Source organism: Chiloscyllium plagiosum, unplaced genomic scaffold (genome assembly GCF_037043375.1).
Source record: "Chiloscyllium plagiosum isolate Xiang-an unplaced genomic scaffold, Cpla_swu_hap1 HiC_scaffold_9, whole genome shotgun sequence".
NCBI lineage: Eukaryota > Metazoa > Chordata > Chondrichthyes > Orectolobiformes > Hemiscylliidae > Chiloscyllium > Chiloscyllium plagiosum.
Genome location: NW_028270147.1, coordinates 49985387 through 50006025, shown reverse-complemented (window position 1 = coordinate 50006025; position 20639 = coordinate 49985387). Strand labels below are relative to the sequence as shown.

The window sequence follows — 20639 nt, the reverse complement described above, 5'->3', positions numbered from 1 at the left end:
TTCTATAAAAGTCTCACTGAATCATTAATGTATTACAATGACAGAAACCTAGTGTCCTTACTGAGCTAATCCTAGTCATAGAAGTTCTTCAGAGGCTTCCCCTTAAAGTCAGGTCAGATCCTGGATGACTCCTGAATCAGTGCTCCTAAGGCTCACGATGATGCCTACTCTGCATTCTGGAATCTTGAGAAAGGTAATTTTGAAAGATCTTGCCCATGCCACAAACACCATTGCATGTCTCCTCTGTGCCACCTTGTCCTGCGTACCCAGTCCCATAGATCCTCATACCCTCCATGTCAACTCATGACCCAGGCACAGTATACATCACATATAGAAACAATGAACCATACAGTAAAAATAGCACATTTGAGACCAACCAATTCTACCGAAAGAGTTCATATACCTGTCTTCGTTGTGCATGCTTGGCTGAGATCCCAGACACACAAGTAGATTTTCTGAGCACTTTTTTTCTTATTTTGACAGATGGAGAGAACTGTTGACTTTGCTTGATTGCCACAGGAACAAAGGAGTAGGTTATTCAGCCCATCAAATTTGCCCTGCCAGTCAATCCAATTGTGGCTGATTGAATATTTCAATGCCTTTTACATACCCCATCCCCAGAATCCTGGACACCACTGGTAATCAGAAATCTATCAATTATTTCCTTAAACATATTCAAAAAATGAGCTTCTATAGCCCCTGGGGTAGAGAATTCCAAAAGTTCACAATTTGCTGAGAAAAAAAATCTCATTCTGGACTTTTCTTCAGATTGTTCACCAGCTAGACCAACATTTCTTGCCTGATTGGCCAGTTAAGATTTAACCATATTGCTGTGGGTCTGGAGTCCCATATTGGCCAGATCAGTGAAGGATGGCATATTCCTCCTACTCCTTCCCTCTGAGTAGCACCTAAGTGGCATCTACTCTATTTTTAATTTTTTTTCTGGGTCTAGAATATTTAGACATCTTGAAATGGTTTCAAAAATTTGTTCTTTCTGCAATTGCTTTTATCAATGTCTTTGTGTTTATTTGCAGGAGTTTACGAGGTGGAAGTGGCCTCTGTACTGAGACATGGATGGTCTGTCAGATTGGTACTTCCATATAATTGTTAGAACAACAATTTTCTTTTGCAGAATAATTTGTGAATGGTTGAGCATGCCCCTTTGTTATTATTGGTTTACATGTTTATGATCAAGCTTTAATAGCTCAATGTCATATTCTGCTCCTGTGAAGTACCTTGAGAAATTTCACTACTTTAAAGATTTTATAGTTGTTAGTTATTGTTGTTAGATAGTTAAGAAAGGAGCACAATATGCATTTGAGGTTTCCTTTGCAAAGTTATGTTGCCATCAGGTGGTTGGCCTTAAAGCTAGACTTCCTGCTAATTGCTAACTTCCTGTAATGAGCACATTGCTTATCTTGCCTCAATTTCCTGGTTGCCCACATTTTGAGGTTTCAGTAAGCATCGGTTTCCATTTTCTTCCCATTTCAAACACCCCAATCCCCTCTCTTGTGGTCTTGTCCATTTTGATTCCCCTTTGCTCTTTCCCAGTCAGCCCCCTTGTTTGCATTATTCCTCCAATGAACTATCTGAAAGCTGTTGATGATGCTGGGGTGCAAAATTCAGTGTTTTCACTAGCAAATTCTCTGGAGTGCCAGTATGTGTATGCAACTCATGGTTCTAACTTAAATAAGGACCAATATTGAGGCCTTCCAATCATGTCCTGGATGTCAGGTGACTGACAGTAGACAAGACCAGGAAAGAAAAAACTAATCAAAAATATTTTAAACAGCCCTGCAAGTCATAAAAGTGGTGAGCTGTGTCTGGCAGTTAGATGGAATGCACACTCCTTATGACCGCAGAAATGTCTACAAAGGAGACATAAAACACTTCTACAGGCTACAACTGCTCTGCATAATATCCTCCATCACAATTGTGAGTGGTCTCGGTGTGCCAATAGAGCTATCCATTAGTAAGGGTGAAAGAGGAAAATTACTTGAATTTGAACTGATCACTCATTAGAAGTATCCAGTCATTGTGAGGCTGCTATCAACAAACAAGGTTAATTTTGTTGACAAAGGCCTTACCACCACTGAGATGCACTTGGAATGCAATTTCCTCATAATTCAAGCCAGGTTTTTAGAACCTAATAGAATTCAGTTTAAAAAAAATGTCTGACCTTATCCAAGGGAAATGGCTGAGGTTGGAGTGTTAATTTGTGTTAAATTTCATGAATGCGTGCAAAATATGCAGTGCTTTTTTGAATACTTGTAAAAGTATACAAAGACCAAAGTCCTGAAATCCTGAATATTTTAATCTGAAACCTAAATTTGAGGAAATCAACTGCGAAATATTTGAATGACTTTATTTTTATTTTTATCTTGTAATAATATAGTAATGCTTTTTTTTAACGATTTCTAATTGCAGTAAACTACCATCAATACAGAGGAGAATTGAAGTTTGCATATATAATCAAATTCTTTGAAGAGGAAACAGATATAGTAGATGAGAGAAATGTATCGAGTCATAGAGATGCATGGAAACAGATCCTTCGGTCCAACACGTCCATGCCGACCGGATATCCCAATCCAATCGCATCCCACCTGCCAGCACCAGGCCCATATCTCTCCAAACCCTTCCTATTCACATACCCATCTACCCAGTATCATCATGTACCCCAAATGCCTTTTAAATGTTGTAATTGTACTAGGCTTCACCACTTCTCTGGCAGCTCAGCCCATACACGTATCACCCTCTGCGTGAAAAAGTTGCCCCGTAGGTTTCTTTTATATCTTTCCCCTCTCACCCTAAACCTATGCCCTCTAGTTCTGTACTCCCCCACCCCAGGGAAAAGACTTTGTCTATTTATCCTATCCATGCCCCTCATAATTTTGTAAACCTCTATAAGGTCACCCCTCAGCCCCAGCCTGTTCAGCCTCTCCCTATAGCTCAAATCCTCTAACCCTGGCAACATCCTTGTAAATCTTTTCTGAACCCTTTCAAGTTCCATAACATCTTTCCAATAGGAAGATTGAACATAGCTTTTAGCTGTTAGGATGGGGTCAAAAGTTAGTCAATGTGAGATGATGTATTTTGATTAAAACCAAAGAGCAGCAATTGTGCTCTGAATGGAAATAGATTCAAAGGTGTTGGAGAGCAGAAAGATTTGTGAGTTTATGTCCACAGCACACTAAAGGCAGCGAGGGTTTATAAGGATTAAGTGAAAGTTAACGTGGTTATTGGTTTTATCAAAGGCTACAAGATATAAAAGTCAAGGTCAAAATCTTATGGGGTCTGAGTGTCATGGGCTATGCAAGATTTGTGGTAAAATCAGACAAGAAATCTGGTGAGACAGATTTCAACATTTGGAGAACTTTTTTTCACCTTTTATGATTTTGCCAAGTGGTGTATCTCACTAGGCAATGGTGAGTTGCCAATCAAGGGAGAATTGTTGCTTTTTAAATACCTTGTTAATGGCCCAATGCTCCTCATTAATATTCAAGGTAGATAAGCAGGAGGCTGGAAGAACACAGCAAACCAGGCAGCATCAGGAGGTGGAGAAGTCAACGTTTTGGGTCTAACCCTTCTTCAGGACTGGGGTTGGGTGTGGGGAGAACTGCAGATAAAGGAGTTGGTGGGGGCAGGGTGGTGAATTGGGGATAGATGATCACAGGTAGAGGGTACGACCTGGGTGGCGGATGGGAGGAATGAATCTGGTTGGTGGCTAGAAGGAAGCGTTGGTCAGAGGAATGGAGAGGAGGGGGAGGGGCTGGAAAGATAATCGAGGAATGGGAAGGAAGGTTATTTGAAATTGGAGAACTCAATGTTGAGTCCTCTGGGCTGTAGGCTGCCCAGACAGAAGATGAGGTGTGGTTCCTCCAATTTGCAGTATGATTCATTGTGGCAATGGAGGAGGCCAAGGATGGTCATGTCGGAAAGGGAGTGGGAATGGGAAATAAAATGGGCGGTGACTGGAAGGTCAGGTCAGCCCATATGTGCCCAGCTGAGATGCTCGGCAAACCGTTCCCTAAGTTTACGTTTGGTGTCCCTGATGTACAGAAGATTACATTGGGAGCACCGGATAATAAATGAAGTTGGAGGAGAGGCAGGTGAACCTCTGTCTCACCTGGAGGGACTGTTTGGGGCCCTGGATAGAGGTGGGGGATGTGAATGTGCTGTCAGGTTTTGCATCTTTTCCGGTTGCAGGGGAAGTTACCTGGGTGTTCGGGGGTGTTGGTTGGGAGAGAGTGCAAACAAAGGATTGGCGAAGGGAATGGTCCTTGCGGAAGGCAGACAGAGGTGGGGAGGAGAAGGTGTTCCAGGTGGTGGGGTCTAGTTAGAGTTGGTGGAAGTGTTTAAGGATGATGCTTTGAATGCGAAGACGGTGGGGTGGTAGGTGAGGACAAGGAGGACCCTGTCTTTATTGCATTTGGGGGAGAGGCTAGAGCAGTGGAATGGGGAATGGAGGCAATGTGATGGAGGGCTGTCTGGATGACAGAGATAGGAAAAGCATGTTGTTCAAAATAGATGGACATCCGGAATGCTTGGGAGTGGAATGTCTCCTTGTCTAAGCAAATGTGGCAAAGGCAGAAGAATTGGGAGCACAGGATGGAATTTCTGCAGGAAACTAGGTGGGAGGAGGTGTAGAGTCGAGAATGTGGTGCTGGAAAAGCACAGCAGGTCAGGCAGCATCCGAGGAGCAGGAGAGTCGACGTTTCGGGTGGGCCTTTCCAGCGCCACACTCTCGGTCTAATCTCCAACATCTCTGCAGTCCTCACTTTCGCCCGGGAGGAGGTGTAGTCCAGGTAGTTGTGAGAGTCTGTGGGTTATAGTAAACGTCTGTCTGGAGACTGTAGCCGGAGATGGAAATAGAGAAGTCAAGAAAGGAGAGGGAGGTATCCGAGATGGACCAAGTGAATTTGAAGGCGGGGTGGAAATTGTGGACAAAATCAATGAACTGCTCCAGTTCAGCCCAGGTGCAGGACCAATGCAGTCATTGATGTGATGGTGGAAGAGTTGGGACACAGTGCCTGTGTAGGTACTGAAGAGGGAATGTTTGAAGTAGTCGACAAAGAGGCAGGCGTAGCTGGGGTCCACTCGAGTGTCCATGGCCACCCCCTAGATTTGGTGGAAATGGAAGGAGTTAAAGGAAAAGTTACTAAGGATGAAGACGAGTTTGACGAGGCAGAGGAGGGTATTGGTAGAGTCTGTTGAAGAGGAAGAAGCTGAGGACCTGAAGACCATCCTTCTGGGGTATGGATGTATAAACAGCTTACTATCTTAACAGAAGTGCAAAGTAGCTGGATATTAAGAAAACTCAACATAGAACTCAGAGCAGGTTTTTGGTGAATTCAGCTCACCACTTGCTCCAAGGACCTCCAAGTTGCTTAGAACTAACCAGTATCTCAGGGTATAATCCATGGGCACCAGCTATATGCATCCCTCAACTACAGACATTGGCATCATGCATTTGTTAACCCCTCACAGCCAACATGGCACTGGCAAGCTGCTTCGGAAGCAGAGACTTGCATTATAGGGTGCATCACCATCTGACAGTGAATGGCTGCAGTTAGTACAGTTTGCACATATGGACAGACACTCCGCTCACAGACTGGCCCCTCCTATATCTCAGGGCTGCTCACTTGTTCTTTTAGTAATTGCTCATTTAGCACCAACCACATTCTTGTCGAATCCATGTCATCACAGCTTGCAACCGTGTGCTATGTCAATCTCACACTTGCACCATGTGCCAGCAGCTAATGTGGCAGGCACAGTGCACTCACAGCAAGCAAGTAGCCAGGTCTCAAAGTCTGAGGGGAGTAACCTCACTAAAGTCCTTGAAGGTACCCATCAGTTGGATGTTCTGATACAGTAAGTCCAGGGCAGTGGAGGAGGCCAGGAATGGTTATGTCAATCGAGGTGATTCTCAACTGTCTGGCATCCGGTTAGGGTTTTCTTGGTCAGAGGGTTTGTATCTTTGCAGTCTATGGATGGATGGATGTCAATTATGAAGGGAGGTGACAATATTTTGAAAGTGGATACATTAAAACATGCCTGAGAATTGGGTCACAGAGGAAGGGTGTTTATTCACAGTCGGGAGTGCACTGGTGGAAGGTGTCACCTCATATGTCAGGGGCTATGGGGAAAAGTGGCCAAATGCAGACTCATGTAGGGTGACCGAGAGTGGTGCAAAGCTTGTGGGGTTAAGGGGAAGGGCTATCAGGAAGGGGATCGGAATATTTGACGTTTCACTGACACATGGAGCTGGAAGCTGGCAGCAACTAGTGAAGGAGTGCACATTGCTGCCTTCCATTGCGCTGGAAATCAAAAATGCAAAATGGAGAAAGAAATGGCTGTGACCAGACTCCGAAAGGATGGGCTTAGTGTTTTGACCTGTGAAGGAGTGGGCTGCGAGATCTTCCAATGTTAAGACTTTTGTGAGCATTTTATTCAGATCAGTGCACTGTCTGTTCCTTAATCCCTGATGAAGGGCTCCTGCCCAAAACATCAATTTTCCTGCTCCTCGGATGCTGCCTGACCTGCTGTGCTTTTCCAGCACCACTCTAATCTTGACTCTGGTCTCCAGCATCTGCAGTCCTCACTTTCGCCTGCTCCCTAATCCCTGGTCATCTGAATGCATTGCCCTATTTACTGTTCAGCTCTCTGCCCCAAATATTGATGGCCAACTCATTCACACTAACAATTTTGGACACAGAAGCTGGGAAAGAATAGGAATGTTGTAGGATGAGGGCCAAAGTTGAGCAGCTCCTATAGCCCTCAGTATGCCTTGTTCCTCTTGTTTCCAGATGCTGTAGCAGACTCTTACCACAGACATCATGTGTGGTAACGAAGTTATGTTTTATGTTGGAACAATGACATTCGGAGCTATACAGAAAGACATACAACCAGATATGAGGTCAAAACAGAGCTCTTTACCAAAAGAAAGAGTCAAATAATGTACTGTGCATTGTCACCCATGCCACAAAAGTTCACTCAAAATGATTTCTTCTTCCTTTTCCTGCCACTATGTCTTAGTGTACTCCCTAGTTCTGCAGTGAAGGTGAAGGGAGCCCAATGGCTCTGGAGGTTTGACAGGGCAACCTCAGAGGCACTTGTACAAAAAGTATTGGAAATGTTAGAAACCTTAAACAATCGTTGAGAATCTCAGCAAGTCAGCCAGCATCCATGGAGAGAAGGCAGAGTTCACATTTCAGGTCCAGTGACCCTTCTTCAGAATGGAGCTAACTCTACTTTCTCTCCACAGATGCTGCCAGACCAACTGAGTTTCTTCAGCAATTTCTGTTTTTGGTCTCAACGACACTTGTGTCTGGAGAGGCCAGATATGCTGATTCTCTTCTAGCCAGCTGTAAGTACCCTGCCCTCAGTGAGAGCCTCCAAGAATTGGAGGGGAGTAGCTTGGAGGTGGAAGGCATGGACACCTCAGGAGTAGCCTGAGTGGAGACCACTGAGGGGGCAATGTGTGGTTCATCCTTTAGCTGGATGTCTCCTCGAATCTCCATATCTCTTTGTGAGGAAGGGCCACCAGGAGCACTTCCAGTGCCCTCTACTGTTGTCACATTGGATTTAGTCCTGAAGACTAATGGCGGGAGCAGCCAGTGTGCATCAGTTCAACAGATCTTGAGTGAGCTGGGCTTGGTTCTCCACATGACACCAACCTATCCATGGAGGCAGTCAGATGATCGCAAAATCCATTACCATGCTGCAGCTTCTGGGCAATATAGGCCACTGCATCCACAAAGCTGTCTGCTACTCCTGTTGCTCGGGAACAAAGACTAATTTAGAGGGAGTATGTGGAGTATGAGTGTAAGCTTGCAGGGAGCATAGAAAGCTACAATAGGCATAAGAGGGAAAAACATCTGCAGGTTTGCAGATGACACGAAAACTGAGTGGGAGACTGTGCTGTAGGAGGGGACAGAGATGCTTCAGGGTGATTTGGACAAATTGAGTGAGTGGGTAAAGGCTTGGCAGCTGCAGTTTAATGTGGTTAAATGTGAGGTTTCCATATTGGTAGCAATAAGATGAAGGCAGATTATTATCTGAATGGCGATAATGTGGGAAAGTGGGAGGAGCAACAAGACCTAGTGTTCTCGTACACTCGTCAGTGAAAGTAAGCAGGCAGTGAAGAAGGCAGATTGTATGTTGGCTTCCATCTGGTTTGAGTACAGAAGCAGGAATGTCTTGCTGCAATTGTACAGAGCTTCAGTGAGACCACACCTGGAGTACAGTTTAAAGTTTTCCTTATCTGAGGAAGGAATGCAACAAAGATATACCAGACTGATTCCTGGGATAGGAGGACTGCCCTATGAAGAGCGATTGGATTGGTTTGGACTATATTTATTGGAGTTTAGAAGAATGAGGAGGAATCTCATAGAAGCCTATAAAAATCTAAAAGGACTGGACAACGTAAACACAGGAAGTAGGTTCCTGATGACCAAAAGGTCCAGAACCAGGAGTGACAGTTTAAGGATATGGGATAGGCCATTTAGGACTGAGATGAGGAGAACCTGGGGAGTGGGGAGTCTGCCACAGAAAGCAGTTGAGGTCAAAATACTGAATGATTTCAAGAAAGAGCTAGATATAGTTCTTAGGGTTAAAGGGATCAAAGGTTCTCAGGAGAAAGCAGGAGTAGGTGATCAGCCCTGATCATATTGATTTAGGTGATCAGCCCTGATCATATTGAATGGCGGAGAAGGCTCAAAGGGCTACTTAGCAGCCTACTCCTGCTGCTATTTTCAACCTGGCTCCCTGTGCATGTAAACGGAGGCCCTGATTGCCAACTTAGCAGGAGCCTCTGCTACCTGGGGCTGAGAGAGCGTCTTGTGTCCGGCAGTTCTCTGGGTGCCTGCAGACTTTGCTTTTTTTTCTTCTTTGGCCATCTGCAGTGCTGTTGAATTGAGGTGCTCATGGGATTGAGCTCCCAAACCTTGTAAAGTTAAGATTCCCACTGAGGTGTTATGATCTCAGCTAGTGAAGGGTGCAGGAGGCAATCTTACTAATGCTGTGGAGTGGGAGTGTGGGTGGGAGAGAGACAGTGAAGATGTTGGAGGCAACGAGAGGGCAGAGCTCTAAACTTGGTGGGAGGTGAGTGCAATAACAGGTGAGTGTGAGGGCACAGAAAGGAGCGTGGCATTTACCCCATGGAGCAGAGAACACTACTGACCTTCTCTCAGTACTGTTGGCCATTCCTCTGCCCCACGTGCTGACTTCAGACCAGCCTCCTCTGCTGGTCCTCCAAGATGGTGGCCCAGTGGTTAGCACTGCTGCCTCACAGCGCCAGGGACCCGGGTTCAATTCCAGCCTTGGGTGACTGTCTGTGTGGAGTTTGCACATTCTCCCCGTGTCTGCGTGGGTTTCCTCTGGGTGCTCCAGTTTCCTCCCACAGTTGAAAGATGTGCAGGTTAGGTGGATTGACCATGCTAAATTGCCCATAGTGTGAGGTGCATTAGTCAGGGGTAAATGTAGGGAAATGAGTCTGGGTGGGTTACTCTTCGGAAGGTCAGTGTGGACTTGTTGGGCCGAAGGGCCTGTTTCCACACTGTAGGGAATCTAATCTAAAAAAAAAATTTCCTCTCCTTTGCATCAGCTCCTTAACCAGGACCCTTTTGGAGAATCATGTTGCTATCTTCCTTTTCTCCAATACCTTTGCAAACCTCCTTGACTGAGCAAGGGTGGCTTCAGAAAACCCATGCTCGTCTGGCTACACAGGGACGTTTTAAACATCTTGGAAACACAAGTGAAGCTGATATCCACCGAGGGGCAAGTTGCTCTGGGAACACCATGAGGTAAGATGGGGCTGGATTCAGGGGTGGGCTGCGTAATTAATGAGGCAGGTTTGATATGACATGGGGAGAAAGCTGTCCAGGTCTTGCAGTGAAAACCCCTCCAAAAAAGAACTCACTGTAATTTAGACTTAGCTAAAAACCAGAATGTTTAGCCCCAACAGTAAGTGAATTTATGCAGTATTGTAGTGTTGAGAACTGCTGTTCAGGTCAGTTAGCGTTTGCAGTATGAGAGGCTTTAGGGAAGGTACAAAGAAATTTAGTGTCAGTATAGATTTTTAAAAGTGAAAAAATGCAAATTATTTCATCACAACAGTGCAGATTATGGGCTCATGTAATAGAATTTGTAAGATTATGAAAACTTGGGACAGGGTGAATACAAGACCACCATTAAAGCGCAGTGATGAGAAAGTTTGAAGAACTGACCACAGACATGATTAAATATTCGACATTTGGAATATAGGGAAGGAAATCTCTCTTCCTGCAGAGAGATTTGAGAGACTGTGGAATTCGCTTCTTGGATTTTGTGATTGAGAAGGAACCGACATCAAGATTTTAGATTGGGTTGGTGAAAAAAGAAAATGGGTCTGAAGGGATGTGTTGACCAGGGTTTATAAGGGTGGAGGTTAAACCCACAAACTGCACTTGAAAAGGGGTGTAAAGGTCCTTGAGACAGTGCAGAAAAGGGATGGCGGGGGTGTGGGGTTCTTGGTTACAAAGTTAGGTTGCAAAGGATGTGCAAGTAAAGTAAATTGAGTGGAGATTATATAGAGATGTATAAAGTTATTATGGATTTAGGTAGTTGGACAAGGAAAAGCTGCTAGCGGAACAAGGAAAAAGGGACTCAGCTTTTACAGCTAGGAGTAGAGCGGATCTGTGAGGAGGAACACTTTTTAATGCAGTTGTGGTAAAGACCTGAAATTTGCTGCCAACTACGGTGGTGGTAACAGCAGCAGTCAATGATTTCAAAAGGAAATTGGATGGGTATTTGAAATAACTAAAACTTTCGGATTATCGGGATCATGCATTGGAGTGAGACTCACTGACTTTCTCAGTGGGAATCTGGCATAGAATCATTGGGCTGATTAGCTCCATTGTGCTGTCACGAATTCTATAAATTAGTGACAGCTAATTCTGTAAATTGATCACCTTATCAAAGTTTGTTGGGCAGAATGGCCTGATTCCCTGGTGTAATTAATACATATGAACTGGAACTAGCCAGGGTAATGTAATGATAATGGATTCGTGGTGCTAGAAGAGCACAGCAGTTCAGGTAGCATCCGAGGTGCAGTAAAAATCGACGTTTTGGGCAAAAGCCCCTCATCAGGAATAAAGGCAGAGAGCCTGAAGCGTGGAGAGATAAGCTAGAGAAGGGTGGGGGTGGGGAGAAAGTAGCATAGAGTACAATAGGTGAGTGGGGGAGGGGATGAAGGTGATAGGTCAGGGAGGAGGGTGGAGTGGATAGGTGGAAAAGAAGATAGGCAGGTAGGACAAGTCATGGGGACAATGCTGAGCTGGAAATTTGGAACGAGGGTGAGGTGGGGGAAGGGGAAACGAGGAAACTGTTGAAATCCACATTGATGCCCTGGGGTTGAAGTGTTCCAAGGCGGAAGATGAGGCGTTCTTCCTCCAGGCGTCTGGTGGTGAGGGAGCGACGGTGAAGGAGGCCCAGGACCTCCATGTCCTCGGCAGAGTGGGAGGGGCAGTTGAAATTTGGGCCACAGGGCGGTGTGGTTGATTGGTGCGGGTGTCCCGGAGATGTTCCCTAAAACGCTCTGCTAGGAGGTGTCCAGTCTCCCCAATGTAGAGGAGACTGCATCAGGAGCAACGGATACAATAAATGATATTGGTGGATATGCAGGTAAAACTTTGATGGATGTGGAAGGCTCCTTTAGGGCCTTGGATGGAGGTGAAGGAGGATGTGTGGGCGCAGGTTTTGCAATTCCTGCGGTGGCAGGGGAAGGTGCCAGGATGGCTTGTAGGGGGGCGTAGACCTGACCAGGTAGTCACGGAGGGAACGGTCTTTGCGTAAGGTAGAAAGGGGTGGGGAGGGAAATATATCTCTGGTGGTGGGGTCTTTTTGGAGGTGGCGGAAATGTCGGCGGATGATTTGGCTTATGCGAAGGTTGGTAGGGTGGAAGGTGAGCAGCAGGGGTGTTCTGTCCTTCTTACGGTAGGAGGGGTGGGGTCTGAGGGCGGAGGTGTGGGATGTGGACGAGATGCATTGGAGGGCATTTTTAACCACGTGAGAAGGGAAATTGCGGTCTCTAAAGAAGGAGGCCATCTGGTGTGTTCTGTGGTGGAACTGGTCCTCCTGGGAGCAGATCCGGCGGAGGCGGAGGCGGAGGAATTGGGAATACGGGATGGCATTTTTGCAAGAGGTAGGGTGGGAAGAGGTGTAATCCAGGTAGCTGTGGGAGCTGGTGGGTTTGTAAAAAATGTCAGTGTCAAGTCGGTCGTTATTAATGGAGATGGAGAGGTCCAGGAAGGGGAGGGAGGTGTCAGAGATGGTCCAGGTAAATTTAAGGTCAGGGTGGAATGTGTTGGTGAAGTTGATGAATTGCTCAACCTCCTCGCGGGAGCACGAGGTGGCACCAATGCAGTCATCAATGTAGCGGAGGAAGAGGTGGGGAGTGGTGCCGGTGTAATTACAGAAGATGGACTGTTCTACGTAGCCAACAAAGAGACAGGCATAGCTGGGGCCCATACAGGTGCCCATGGCTATCCCTTTGGCCTGGAGGAAGAGGGAGGATTCGAAGGAGAAATTGTTAAGGGTGAGGACCAGTTCAGCCAAACGAATGAGAGTGTTGGTGGAAGGGTACTGTTGGAGACGTCGGGAGAGGAAAAAACGGAGGGCCTCGAGGCCCTGGTCATGGCGGATGGAGGTGTAGAGGGATTGGATATCCATGGTGAAGATGAGGCGTTGGGGGCCAGGGAAACGGAAGTCTTGGAGGTGGTGGAGGGGTGGGTGGTGTCTCGAACGTATGTGGGGAGTTTCTGGACTGGGGAGATAGGACAGTGTGGAGGTAGGTAGAAATGAGTTCCGTGGGGCAGGAGCATGCTGAGACAATGGGTCGGCCGGTGTGGTCAGGCTTGTGGATCTTGGGAAGGAGGTAGAACCGGGCAGTGCGGGGTTCCGGGACTATGAGGTTGGAAGCTTTGGGTGGGAGATCTCCTGAGGTGATGAGGTTCTGTATGGTCTGGGAGATGATGGTTTGGTGATGGAGGGTAGGGTCATGGTCGAGGGGGCAGCAGGAAGAAGTGTCCTCGAGTTAGCGTTCGTCTTCAGCAGTGTAGAGGTCAGTGCACCAGGCTACCACTACACCCCCTTTATTTGCTGGCTTGATGGTGAGGTTGGGATTGAAGCAGAGGGATTGGAACACTGCTCATTGTGAGGGTGAGAGGTTGGAGTGGGGGAGGGGGGTAGAGAGGTTGAGGTGGTTAATGTCCCAGCGGCAGTTGGAAATGAAGAGGTTGAGGGCAGGTAATAGGCCAGCGCAGGGTGTCAGGTGGATGCAGTGCGTTGGAGGTGGGCGAAGGGGCCCTCGGAAGGTGGGCGGGGATCATGATTGTGAAAGTAAGCTCGGAGGCGGAGGCGACGGAAGAAGTGTTTGACGTCACGGCGTGTATTAAATTCATTGATGCGTGGACAGAGGGGGATGAAGGTAAGTCCTTTGCTGAGGACTGATTATTCATCCTCAGTGAGGGGGAGGTGTGGAGCGATCGTGAAAACTCGGCAGGGCTAGGAGTGGGATCTGGTGTGGGTGTGGAACTGGGAGTGGGGGCGGAGCCGGTAACTGGAGTGGGTGTGATGGTGGGGGGAATGGGGGTGGAGTCAGGAGCAGGGCTGGGGGCCTTGTGAATGGTGACAGTGGGATCTGTGGGGGGGCGTGTCAGCAGAATGCAGGTGCCTGGCGTTGGTGGGGGCGGAAGTGGTGGCAGACACGGCAGTAGGGGTGGCGGAATTCACTGAGCGTGTGACATCAGCGATGATGTGAGGGGCGGAAGTGATATCACTTGTGATGCATGAGGAATTGTGAGGGGCGGAAGTGGCTGTGGGAGTGGCCATGATGGGGGTGGAAGTGACATCATCAATCAGCGTGGGGGTGGCAGCTGCATGGCTAATGGTGTCCGAGCAGTTCCAGAGGCCGCGGGAATCTTCTGGAATGTTTGAGGAGCGCTGGTTGTGGAGGTGGGTAGATAAAAGTTTGTTGTACTTACAGTTTTTGATGTTTGAGATGGAGTTGAAATACTGTTTGCTAAGAGTATGAATTCTCCTGAGGATGTAGTGCAGAGTGGGTTCTTTGCAATTCTGAGACAGTGTGGCCCTCAGCTGAGGCAGGGCTGACTGTAGAGAGGTTAGATGCCGGCGCATTGCTGGAGGCGTGGAGCGGAGGATCTTGAAAGTGGACCGTTGCTGGTGTTTTTGAATCTGTAGTCTGTACTGTTTGTCCTGTTCAGGTCCGAACTCTGCTAGTTTAAAGGTGGTCTGGAGTCTGTGTGGAATGAGTTTGTTATGGAGGCAGGCACTGAGGAAGCAAATGTGGCTGTAGTAGCGCGTTTGTTTCACGACATGGTTGAAGAGCTTCAGGGCAGAGGAAATGACCTGGGAGTTGCAGTGGGAGATTCTTGTAGAGAGAGGAGGAAAACTTCTTCAAGGCAGGCATCCTTGCAAGAGGATTCGTTGTAGGGTTAAAATCAACGAGGTAAAAACAATGACTGCAGATGATGGAAACCAGATTCTGGATTACAAACCCACCGACTCCCACAGCTACCTGGATTACACCTCTTCCCACCCTACCTCTTGCAAAAATGCTATCCCGTATTCCCAATTCCTCCGCCTCCGCCATATCTGCTCCCAGGAGGACCAGTTCCACCACAGAACACACCAGATGGCCTCCTTCTTTAGAGACCACAATTTCCCTTCCCACGTGGTTAAAGATGCATCTCGTCCACATCCCGCACCTCCGCTCTCAGACCCCACCCCTCCAACCGTAACAAGGACAGAACAGCCCTGGTGCTCAACTTCCACCAAATCATCCGCCGACATTTCTGCCACTTACAAAAAGACCCCACCACCAGGGATATATTTCCCTCCCCACCCCTTTCCGCCTTACGCAAAGACCGTTCCCTCTGTGACAACCTGGTCAGGTCCACGCCCCCCCGACAACCCAACCTCCATCCTGGCACCTTCCCCTGCCACCGCAGGAATTGCAAAACCTGTGCCCACACATCCTCCCTCACCTCCATCCAAGGCCCTAAAGGAGCCTTCCATATCCATCAAAGTTTTACCTGCATATCCACCAATATCATTTATTGTATTCATTGCTCCCGATGCGGTCTCCTCTCCATTGGGGAGACTGGACGTCTCCTAGCAGAGCGCATTAGGAAACATCTCTGGAACACCCGCACCAATCAACCACACCACCCTGTGGCCCAACATTTCAACTGCCCCTCCCACTCTGTCGAGGAGGTCCTGGGCCTTCTTCACCGCCGCTCCCTCACCACAGACGCCTGGAGGAAGAACGCCTCATCTTCCGCCTCAGAACACTTCAACCCCAGGGCATCAATGTAGACTTCAACAGCTTCCTCGCCTCCCCTTCCCCCACCTCACCCTCGTTCCAAACTTCCAGCTCAGCACTGTCCCCATGCCTATCTTCTTTTCCACCTATCCACTCCACCCTCCTCCCTGACCTATTACCTTCATCCCCTCCCCCACTCATTTATTGTACTCTGCTATTTTCTCCCCACCCCACTCTCCTCTAGCTTATCCCACCACGCTTCAGCCTCTCTGCCTTTATTCCTGATGAGGGGCTTTTGCCCGAAACATCGATTTTACTGCACCTCGGATGCTGCCTGAACTGCTGTGCTCTTCCAGCACCACTAATCCAGAAGCTGGTTTCCAGCATCTGCAGTCATTGTTTTTACCTAATGTAATGATAAGGCAACTTGAATTTAAATTAATAGTTTTGAACTGCCATCTGGCTGCAATATTTATACCCAAATATAGGCAGGTTATTGCCTTTAGTTTTAAAACTATGTAAATTAATTTTGTTACAAAATTCAGCTTTCAAACCTAAATAAAGTGCCATAAATTGTATCTAAACCCAAACATTACACATCCAAAAGAATAATAATGGATTCTGAAGAAGGGTCAAAGAGTCATAGAGATGTACAGCACAGAAACAGACCCTTCGGTCCAACCCATCCATGCCGACAAGATATCCCAATTCAATCTAGTCCCACCTGCCAGCACACGGCCCATATCCCTCCAAACTTTTCTTATTCATATACCCACATGCCATACATGTACCACCCTCTGCGTGAAAAAGTTGCTCCTTAGGTCTCCTATATATCTTTCCCCTCTCATCCTAAACCTATGCCCTCTAGTTCTGGACTCCCTCGCCACAGGGAAAAGACTTGGTCTATTTATCCTATCCATGCCCCTCATGATTTTATAAACCTTTATAAGGTCACCCCTCAGCCTCATTGAGCCAGAAATGTTAACTCTGCTTTCTCTCAAAAGATGCAAAGGTGGTGCCACTGATCTGCTGAGTTTCTTCAGCAATTTCTGTTTGTACTTCTGATTTTCAGCATCTGCAGTTCTTTGATTTTTTTGTTTAGAGAATAATTGGTCATGTTTAGCTTATATCTTTGAACTGTTCTGAACCCTACCAGCATACAAAAGTAAATGAAGTGTTAATGTATATGTTTCACGATCGCAGCCTTTCATAATCTCAGCAAACACCAAAACACTTTTAAATTCATTTTGTACTTTTAAAGTGTAACCACTATTGTTTACATCAAATTACAGTGGATATATGACATAGAAACAGATTGTTGGGCCCAATCAGTTCCTGCAAATGGTTATGCACAATTGATCTTCCCTCCATCTTTCTTCATTAAAATCTATCATTGTCATCCCCATTTCTTTAACCCTCATCAATCTTCCCCTTAATAACATCTATACAATTCACTCCATGTTACAGGACACTTGTACTCACTATTGTAGTGTACGCATGGTTTGAATTGTGGCCACTAGATAGCAGTGAGAACCTGGGCTTTATTTTCACTCAAGGCTGGATCATTGAGGCCGCTAATAGCATTTACCATTAATCTCTGCACCATCATTCAATTCCAATGGCTCAGGTATAATTGGAATCAATTGGTTTTGTCTGAATTAAATTGACAAACTGAGTTTCCCTCTGGGCCTGTCAGTGTAGTATTCAATTCATTAAATGTTTAGTGATTGATTATGTGTGCCTGTTGGCTCCTAATTTTGGACTATCCTTCCCCAGTGTGAATAAGTAGATCCTGAACCTTGAAATCTGACTATGAACCTGAAAGCAGACATTTCAAAATAGCACTAAAGAAAGTTCATAATTAGACAGATAAGCTGATGTGATATATCTACATATGTCCAGGCACAAAATACAATAATTACTGACAAGATGTGAGATGGTTTGAATTTACCATGTCCAGCACCATTCCTTTCCTTACTGAGAGGTCAACTGATACCATGGGATCAATAGGGTTCAGGACCTTTTTGCTCACTAAGGGAATGAATAGTCCAATTGTGGCAGTGACCCACAAGTAGATGATACCCATTAATTGTCTCAGAACAGAAGGCTAGCAAATATTCAAGTAAGTTACAAGGCTGATCCACATCTGATATGTGCTCTTGAAAAATACTTGATGCCAAAGGTATGAGTGATGATTGCACAATATACATTCTGCCAGAGATTCTAGACAACACATTACAGTGAGATACCCTCAAAATATGCCCAAACTGTGAAGCAACCTATCAATTCCTGAGACATGTGCAGCTGGAGAGAAAAAGTATAACTCATGCTGCAAGTGAAATCACTTCAGAAAGACACTTCAGTCATTGAAGAAAAGGACGTTATCAGTTCAGCACTTTGGGGAATCTGTTTCCAAGAATGGAATACAGTATGTGTATGCCACCATGGCCAGCAAACCATCAGTTTACTTCAAGTGTTGCAGAATTGAGATCTACAGAGGAACCTCGATTATCCAAACGAGATGGGCCGGCACTATTTTATTTGGATAATTGATTATTCAGATAATCGATTTTACCTTAAACAAGGGAAGCCATGCTGATCTAATTCTGTGCTCTACTGGAGAATTTATTTAAATCTATAATTTTAATGCATTGAGTGCAAGAGGATACAGATTTCACATAATGAACAAAATAAAGCAATGACAGCACGAGAAAACTTTTCAAAAATGCAGCAGTAGTTACCATTTGGCAATGAGTGGTGAAGACAGCATTAAACAAGGTCCTGAACAGCTTCTATGATTGCAACAGCATTTGTCAGTTTCCAGGAACTTAGTCTCACGATAGAAAGATGGAAGCACTGCCTCTTGCATAAGTTCTTGGCCTTTTTTTAAGTGAACAGCCCAGTAAAGTGACGGGAATACCTGTACAGTAATGTAAAACACTTACTGTTGCAAAGGGCTGTATAACAACCCTTACCTAAAAAATATCGAGTTGTTGCTGGTTGAGCTGCTTGTGTTTCTTTGTTTTTGCCAGCATTTTCACATCATAAATCAAACACACTTACCTCTTTGATGTAAAGTTTTTGCGGGACCTTGAAATCTTCTTCAGATAATCCGAAATTCAGATAATCAATATTTGGATAATTGACGTTCGTCTGTATATTGAATGACAAATTCTACCACTGGTATTTTTCGCAACCTTCTCTCACTCCTATGATTAATACTCTTCAGACTTACGTCAATTTGAGCATTCTAATTTTGGACTGTTTTGTACAAAATGATAAGCCCAGAAAGGTGACAGATCCATGTACAATGGGGCATCATGGTGACTCGGTGGTTAGCACTGCTGCCTCACAGCACCAGGGACCCAGGTTTAATTCCAAATGCGGGTGACTGTCTGTGTGGAGTTTGCACATTCTCCCCGTGTCTGCATGGGCTTTCTCAGGGTGCTTCAGTTTCCTCCTGCAGTCCAAAGGTGTGCAGGGTAGGTGAATTAGTCATGCTAAATTGCCCATCGTGTTCAGGGACCTGTAGGTTAGTTGCATTAGTTAGGGGAATGGGTTTGGGTGGGTTACTCTTCAGAGGGTCAGTGTGGATTTGTTGGGCTGAAGGGCCTGTTTCCACACTGTAAGGATTCTAATTTTATATAGTCAAAGGCAGATGCCTTAGAGGAATAAATGTTTTGTTAAACTTGTCTTCAAACATGTAGACCACACGGAAGCACACATTAATGTGTTCAATTACATTTCTACATTGGATTTGAGGAGATTAAGGGGTGTTCTCATACTTTTCATGTTTATGCATCAGGTATACATCCTGAAGAAGGGTTATACCCGAAACATTGACTTCTGCAGCTCCCGATGCTGCCTACTTGCTGTGTTCTCCCAGCCTCCTGCCTGTCTACTATTCGTCAATTCAGCCAGTTTTGCTAAATTTGAGTTGGTTGCCATCGAGGCAAAGTGTGACAGAGCTGAAAAGACTTGAAGTAAATGTCAACATTAAATGAATTTACTCATCACCATGGATATCAAATCTTGATATTGCACGATGCACAAACAGTAAACTTAGACCAGCCATTGATCTTAAAGTGTTTAACAAAGCAATCATTCCAGACAAGTGTCCACTTCCTGCTAAGAACTATTGGTATTGTTTCATGACTCCACACGATTCACAAAGCTAATGTTGTGATGGAGCTATCTTCAACTACTATGGGCAGAGCAAAGCAAATATTTCTCAGATTTTGTCACAATGAAAGCATGTTTCAGTGGATAGATTTTCATACAAACTCAGTTTAGTACCTAGTGTATTTCAGAAGATCATTTCTTCAGTCTTGTCGGATATTGAGGTAATGCTCAACAAACTCAATGACACCTTTCACCATGAAGGGACAAAGTCGCCCACAATCAGTAGTTCTCAGTGATGCTCAATCAACTTTAACAGCACAACTTCACAAGCTCAAATGATTCAACATGGACAAATACATAGCCACAGCAATTGAGACTGACTTCTTATGCATAGAGTGAAATAAACTGGATCATGTACACCTACATCAATGTCAAAATCACTCATGTGCTTCTGAACTCTTCTCATGTGAAAGTCTTGACATTGTTCCTTGGTACTACTGACATTTATCACCAATTAATTTCCAAGTACAAAGAGGTGGCAGAAACTAAATGCAAATATTTTGCTGAGGAGTAGGAAATTACTCTCGTGAACATTGATATGCATATCTTTATGGTGGACAGTTCATTCTGATATCCATCAAGTGCTCCATTGTTGGTCATGGCAGGATCTGGTTACTGACCTCTACAATCTACAATGGTTAGATCATCTTCACCAATACAACTTTGAAGTGGTCAAAAATCCATGTAAAACTATACAGAGGGTTTGAGGAGAAAGTGAGGTCTGCAGATGCTGGAGATCAGAGATGGAAATGTGTTGCTGGAAAAGCGCAGCAGGTCAGGCAGCATCTAGGGAACAGGAGAATCGACGTTTCGGGCATTAGCCCTTCTTCAGAGGGTTTGTCAGTCTGACATAGCATTGGGACACAGACAGACTTCCCATGTAATATTAAAAAACCTGAGCAATCTTGAGAATGTAATTTGAAAGAAGTTCTGGGATTTATATATCAAAGACAAGAAACCAGCATAACCCATTATAAAAGATGAATGTTTTAATCTAAGATTGTGTACTGCATCACGTCTCCAAGACACTGGACTCCTTTGGCTATAAATTCTGTGAGCATGATCTTAACCTCCACAACCACCTGATGAAGGTGTGGCGCTCTGAAAGCTAATGCTTCCAAATAAACCTGTTGGA

The 20639-nt window shown here is 45.5% G+C and overlaps 1 long non-coding RNA gene across 3 annotated transcripts in view; it reads left to right on the top strand.

The window, feature by feature from the left end:
• LOC122554358 (uncharacterized) overlaps positions 1–20639 on the top strand; it is a 78268-nt gene extending 57629 nt beyond the window's left edge. The window contains exons 3-4 of one of the 3 annotated variants that reach the window (XR_015758155.1): positions 1035–1090; positions 19128–20639. This is a non-coding gene — a long non-coding RNA (uncharacterized LOC122554358). Of the gene's footprint in view, positions 1–1034; positions 1107–19127 lie in introns of all 3 variants that reach the window. The other 2 variants (XR_006312974.2, XR_015758153.1) reach the window with 2 other exon arrangements.